The sequence below is a fragment of the Nicotiana tomentosiformis genome, chromosome 10 (genome assembly GCF_000390325.3).
Source record: "Nicotiana tomentosiformis chromosome 10, ASM39032v3, whole genome shotgun sequence".
Lineage (NCBI taxonomy): Eukaryota > Viridiplantae > Streptophyta > Magnoliopsida > Solanales > Solanaceae > Nicotiana > Nicotiana tomentosiformis.
This window is the reverse complement of record NC_090821.1, coordinates 9,126,149-9,133,538: the sequence shown is the minus strand read 5'-3', so window position 1 is coordinate 9,133,538 and position 7,390 is coordinate 9,126,149. Positions and strand designations below refer to the sequence as shown.

At 36.4% G+C, this 7,390-nt stretch overlaps 1 pseudogene; it reads right to left on the bottom strand.

The window, feature by feature from the left end:
• Positions 1–361: 361 nt before the first annotated feature.
• LOC104118419 (UDP-glycosyltransferase 90A1-like) lies at positions 362–7,130 on the bottom strand (annotated as a pseudogene).
• Between the last annotated feature and the right edge of the window lie 260 nt (positions 7,131–7,390).

The following is a 7,390-nucleotide window of genomic DNA, read 5'->3' as shown; positions in this document are numbered from 1 at the left end:
CTTGTTTAGGACCACAAATTCCAAAAGTCTTCATATTTTACTTAAACTCCGTGTCCAGTCAAACATGTTTACATAAATTGAAACAGAGGAAGTATGTTTTTTTGGTATTAAATTAAGGACTTATTTAGCAATTTTTATTTTAATTTGGAGAGAATTTTGGGCTTACGTCCAAAAAGAAAACCTTGTCTAATGCCGAAGTGTACGCCAAGAATACTGGCGCTTAGGCATCACGATCGCCCTGGTACATTTTCATTAAGCTTGCCGTAGGGTTAGTCCCGATACTCGCCCCAAAACGCCTTTTCAGATTGATAGCAAGCTTAAATTATGGGTAAAGTAAAAATTAATGCTCAGAAATCCAAAGGATCAAAATACAACAAATTTATTTCTTAACAAATTCAACAAGAAAAACATGACAATTTATCAAACCCGTGTTAACTCAACAATCATGTGGTTCAATATTGCTTTCCAGGATGATCCACCTTGTTTGACCGCATCAATTTCTTTCACTTTGTTCCTAATTACCTCTTTACCTTTCTCTCCTTCCGTCAACTCCCTTGCCGACTTTTCCAAACCTTCCCAATTCACGAACCCTCTCACTGACTCATCACATGTCTCAACTCTTATCCCAATCTTGATTTCCTCCGCCACCAGTCTAGCATTTAGATGTTGTTACGCCTGTTGCGGAAGCCGAATATATATGCAGTGATTAAATCATAACTACTATATTAAAAGGTATCTGATAAATAGTAAGTGAGACAATAATAAAAAGAACATCAGAAGTTTACGAGGTTCGGCAAAATTTTATTTTTGCCTAGTTCTCGGACACAATCAACTCAAACTTTATTTCACTCCAAAAATACAAGTAAAATACTACAAGAGAGAAAGAAGATTCACATGACTTAGGAGATAAGAAGACAAGTGAGAGATATTTACAAATGAACAAAACCCTTGCTATTTATAGAAATGAAATTACCTTAATAATGTCATACATGACATCAGATTAAGTGTGATCATGCAATGTAAATACATGAAAAAATATATCTATCAATTTCTTCCTAAAAGGAGGCTTTAAATGTTCACACTAGTTCACATTAATCTTGTCAAATTCAACAAATCTCCACCTTGGCAAGATTTCACGCTTTCAATTTTCTCTCACTAATAAATTTTGATTGTGTCTTCAACTTCAATCTTCAAAGTTCAACAATGTTGATCAAGTTCAAACAATGTTGAAACTTGATCGCAGTCACTACTTTTATTAGCATATCCACAGGGTTGTATGTAGTCCGAATTTTCTGCACCGTGACTCCACCTTAAACAATATAATCTCGTATAAAGTGATATCGAACATCAATATGCTTCGTCCTTGCATGATAAACTTGGTTCTTTGTTAATTGGATAGCACTTTGACTATCACAAAATAGTGTGATGCTTTCTTGACCAATACCAAGCTCTCTAAGCAACCCTTGAAGCCAAATTGGCTCCTTTACAGCCTATGTAATTGCCATGTACTCTGCCTCAGTAGTAAATAAAGCAACCGTTGACTGCAAAGTAGACTTCCAACTAACTGGTGCATTTACAAAAGTGAAAACATAACCAGTAGTTGATCACACTTGTCCAAATCACCTGCATAATCTGAGTCACAATATCCAACTAGATACTGACTATCTTTTTGCTCAAAAATCAATCCAGCATCTACAGTATTACGAATATACCGTAGAATTCATTTTACAGCTTACTAATGCTCCTTTCCTGGTTCATGCATATACCTGCTTACAACTCCGATATCATGTGAAATATCAGGTCTTGTGCAAACCATTGCATACATCAAGCTACCAACGACATTCGCATATAATACTCTTGACATATACTCTCGTTCAGCTTCATTCTTCAGCGACATAGCATCACTAAACTTAAAGTGAGGAGCAAGTGGAGTGCTAACCGACTTCGTGTTGTCATTCATGAAAAATCGATCGATTACTCTCTTCAAGTATTCTCTTTGAGATAGATAGAGTTTCTTTGAATGTCTATCTCTTTTTATCTCCATGCCAAGAATTTTCTTTGCCTCACCCAAATCCTTCATCTCAAACTCCTTTCTCAGTTGAATCTTCAACTTCTTAATTTCCTCTTGATTTTTGGAAGCTATCAACATATCATCAATGTATAGGAGAAGATATATGAAGGATCCATCTTCAAGCTTGCGCAAATACACACTATGATCGTATTTGCTTCTTCTGTACTGCTGCCGCAACATAAACTTTTCAAATCGTTTGTAATATTGTCTAGAAGATTGTTTCAATCCGTACAGTAATTTTTCAAGTTTGCACATCATATTTTCCTTTCCAACAACTTTGAATCCTTCTGGCTGAGTCATATAGATTTCCTTTTCCAAGTCTCCATGTAAAAATGCAGTTTTTACATCTAACTGAACTAGTTCCAAATTCAATTATGCTACCAAAGACAACAAAACTCTAATGGAGGAGTGTTTCACGACTAGAGAAAATACCTCATTGTAATCAATTCTCTCCTTTTGAGCGTACCCTTTGGCCACCAATATTGCTTTGTAGCGAACATCTTCTTGGTTAGGAAATCCTTATTTCTTTGCAAATACCCATTTTCACCCAATTGCTTTCTTGCCCTTCGGGAGATTGGCCAATTTTCATGTACGATTCTGATGAAGGGACTGCATTTCTTCATTCATGGCAATCCTCCACTTATCTTCTTCTAAACTTTGGACTGTATCTTTATAAGTGGTAGGAACACCATCAGCTACAATTGAGGCTGCACAATCCACCGTCTCTATGAGACGAACATGTTTCTTTATTGTTCTTTTTGGCTTGCTGATTTCTATTTGATTTTAGTTGTTGTTGAGGTTCCTGAATTTGAATATCTCTCTCTGCTGACTCTTCTTCGAGGGGAAAATCTTCTATTGTTTCCTCGTTTTCTCCCTGTGTTGGAAAAATTAATTTTTCCTCAAACTCCACCTGCTTTGAAACACCATCAGTTTGTTTGGCATCTTCAACTGCCACCTTATCTGTTATGGAAGATTCATCAAAGGTAACATCTCTGCTGAATATAATTTTCTAGTTTCTGGATACCATAATCGGTATCTTTTGACTCCAAAATAATTCTCATAAATATAGCTTTCCTTGCTCTCGCATCTAATTTTGACTCTTTCACATGACAATATGCAATTGAGTCAAACACATGCAAAAAATTATAATCTTCAATAGGATTTCCATACCATTTTTCAAATGGTGTCTTGCCACCAATAATGGCAGATGGTTGACGATTAATGAGGTGACATTCATATGTTATTGCCTCAGCCCAAAATTCTTTGCCCAAGCCAGCATTGGACAACATACACCGAACCTTCTCCAGCAAAGTTCGGTTCATACGTTCTGCCACTCCATTCTGTTGTGGTATATTTATGACGGTGAAATGTCTCTAAATGCCATCATCTTCACAAATCTTATTGTAAAGATAATTTTTGTATTCTCCATCATTATCTGTGCGAAGATACTTTATTTTTTGTCCTGTTTGAGTCTCTATCATCGCCTTCCATTGGAGAAAAATTCCAGAAAAGCCATCCCATTCAAGAAGCCCCTACTTATACCCCTGCTCCCTTCTATCCTTGATGGATAAATTGAAGAATTTACAAATCAAAATAGAATTCCGAACCGCTATAGAAGCGAACGAATTGATCGCGATCTATAGTCTTTGTTTGTTCGACTGACCGATTTGAATCGATTGGGCTCTCCCAGCATCTCATCTTTGGTTTTCATAGTATACACCCACACTCTCTGGAAAAATTTTCAATAAAGGTTACAAAATAGTATTTTCCACTTAATAAAGGTGTTTTGGAAGCACCCCAAACATCAGAGTGAACATAATCCAAAATACCTTTAGTATTATGGATAGATGTTCCAAATTTGACCCTTGTCTGTTTCCCCTTGACATAATGCTCACAAAAATTCAAATTGCAAGTCTTTACTCCTTTTAACAATCTTTGATCTGATAAAATTTTTAAGAATTTTCCTCTAGCATGTCCCAAGCGCATGTGCCATAGCTTGGTCGCTTCTGCCTCCTTGTCATCACTGAATGTCACTGTTGCTGTCTTAATAACTGTACTACCGTGATAGTGGTACATGTTATTATTTCTCTGAATTCCCTTCATTACCACTAGTGCACCAGAGTATATTCTCATTATCCCATTTTTTGCAACAACTTTGAACCCCTTTGACTCTAGGGCTCCTACAGAAATAAAATTTTTCTTCAATTCTGGTACGTATCGAACATTTGTTAATATTCTGATCAATCCATCATGGTTTCTTAATCGGATTGAACTAATACCATATGCGGTAAGAGGATTGTTATTTGCGGTGTGAATAACTTCACATTCTCCTTTTTAAAAATCAACGAACCAGTCTCGGTTGGGACACATATGATAGCTACAAGCTGAATCCACCAACCATATATCACATGGTTTGAATGGCTCAGTTGTAACTAGTGAGAAATCAGAGTCGTCACAATCAGCTACATTTGAATCGATGACAACCTTCTCCTTATTAGGTTTGGCCTTATTTTTCAACTTTGGACAATCTTTCTTCCAGTGCCCCTTTTCTCGGCAAAAGGCGCATTCATCTTTGCTGGGTCTGGATCTTGACTTCGATCTTCCTTTCTTCGTTCTCATCCGATTTTGAGAACGACCTCTCACGACCAGTGCTTCTCCTTCTCCACTCTTTTGCTTTTCTCTCTTTCTTTGTTCATAGTTGTACAAGACAGAACAAACTTCTTTGAGAGATACTTCATCATTTCCATGAAGTAGAGTAGTTTCGAGGTGCTCGTACTCATCGGGAAGTGAACTTAATAACATTATGGCCATATCTCCATCACTAAAAGTCATGTCCATATTCTGCAAATATGTCGCCAACTTATTAAAGCTGGTGATATGATTATTCATTGTAGTACCAGGAACATATGTGAAGCGTAACAATATTTTTTTCATGTAAAGTTTATTTTGACTGTTTTTCATCAAGAATTTATCCTCCAATGCATTCCATAATTTACTTGCAGAAGTTTCTTTTGTGTATGAATACTTCTGTTCTCTTGCGAGGTAAGATCGAATGGTACTACAAGTAACGCGGTTGATAATCTTCCAATCTTCTTCTCCGATATTGTTTGGTTTTTTTTCGTCCATGGAAATATCTACCCCTTTTTGAAAAAGGACATCAAGAACCTCAGCTTGTCACATCCCAAAATGTCCTGAACCATCAAAAATTTCAACTGTAAATTTTACATTTGACATAATTCTTGTCATAAGCGAAGTTGCCAACGACGTATTACTGACACTCGATGTGGACTCTTTATTTTTCTTGTCTCCTATTTTTGCTACAGATACTAGTTATTTGCTAACACTACAGAACACCAAAGTAATTCTTTTCTAATGTGGAAATTCAGACTATGCAGCAACCACAAAGCATACTCAGATAGAACCTTGAATCTGATACCAATTATTGCGAAAGCCCAATATATAGAGAGTAATTAAATAATAACTACTATATTTAAAGGTATAAATAGTAAGTGAGACAATAATAAAAAGAACACCAGAAGTTTACGAGGTTCGGCAAAATTTTATTTTTGCCTAGTCCTCGGACACAATCAACTCAAACTTTATTTCACTCCAAAAATACAAGTAAAATACTACAAGATAGAAAGAAGATTCAAATGCCTTAGGAGATAAGAAGGCAAGTGAGAGATATTTATAAATGAACAAAACCCTTGCTATTTATAGAAGGGAAATGACCTTAATAATGTCATGCATGATATCACATTAAGTGTAATCATGCAATGTAAATGCATGAAAAAATGCATCTACCAATTTTTTCCAAAAAGGAGGCTTCAAATATTCACACTAGTTCGCATTAATCTTGTCAAATTAAACACCGCCATCATAGGCCATGCCAGAATTGGAACCTTTGCGCATATGCTCTCTATTATCGAGTTCCGACCACAATGACTTAAAAACCCTTGAACGCTCTCGTGACTCAGGATTTCTCTTTGATCAGCCCACTCTGTCACCACCAGTCCCCTATTCTTCACTCTATCTTCAAACTCAAACGCTACGCCATTGTTAACTTCATCAGCTATAGTATTTCTCCTAACAACCCACAAGAAATTGACTTGGGATTCTCCAACCCAATTTAAATTTCCTTGAATTGTTCAGGTGATATCTCTGCTTGGATCCCGAATGCCACGTACAAAACTGGTTTCCCCTATTGTAGCATTCCGTCAAGCCATTTGTTTCTCTAAGAATTTCATTAATTGTGCCTTTTGTTGCTCATAAGATGGTCCAATGCACCATGCTCTAGGACTGCATTTGGTTTTAAAGTAGTCTACATAAATCGATTCGAGCTCATAGAAGTTGTTAAAAAACATACTATAACTTTTAGAGGTGGCTATGACCGACTCCATAACAAACTGGAAAAGGGGGCCCTTTTGTTCACGCTCTCTCAAGGGTGAATCAAAATCGTTTCTAGTGATCAGTTTAATCCAGGGGAAGTCGGGGACTGTAAAAGGCTCGTCGTCGGACAGTTGTGTCTGAACAAGTGCACTGGACGAACGTCCCATGCACGTGGAAAATGGGCTCATTGTATGATATATATATATATATAGGATATCGAGTCTTGGGATACCAATTTTGTTTGCAGACTCTAAAGTCCACCTGAGAAATTAAAGCTATCAGTGATCATGAAAGTAATTGGAGGATTAAGAGACGCTAACGCCTTTTCAAAATGTGGTTTCATGGACTTAGTGGCACTCGCAAAGGGAGGAAAGATGGAAGCTCGCAAAGGGAGGAAAGATGGAAGTTTATCAGTACTTTCGATGATATTAATATTTGTATCAGAAAGGGAGCTGGAGATGAAAGGATGATTTGCCGGAGTGGTGAACATGGAAATTGAGAAAAAGGCGAGCAAGGTCAAAGAATGGAATGGTATGGCCTTTGGACATGAAAGGGAACATAACAACCTCAGTTGCAGTAGTAGTAGCATGATCAGAAGAAGCCATTTCTCTGCCGCCTGTTATCTTAATTAGCTCCTTGGTGTTTCATTCCTAAAACAAAGGAGAGGTTTACTTTTTATTACTAGTGTACTTTCCCGAAAAAATATTAAATATGATTTCTTTTTTAATTTTATTCAAAATAATATTTACTACTATCCTTTTTTCGATTCTTATAATATCCAACAAAAAACATTTTGAGAAAAGGTATGTGAAAGACATCTCAGATTAAATGAAACGACTATTTAAATTAGTATATGAACTTGATTAAGGAAAATAAAAAGAAAGCTAATGTATCCTCTATTTCATTTATTTTTTCCCGACTTCTCTTCAC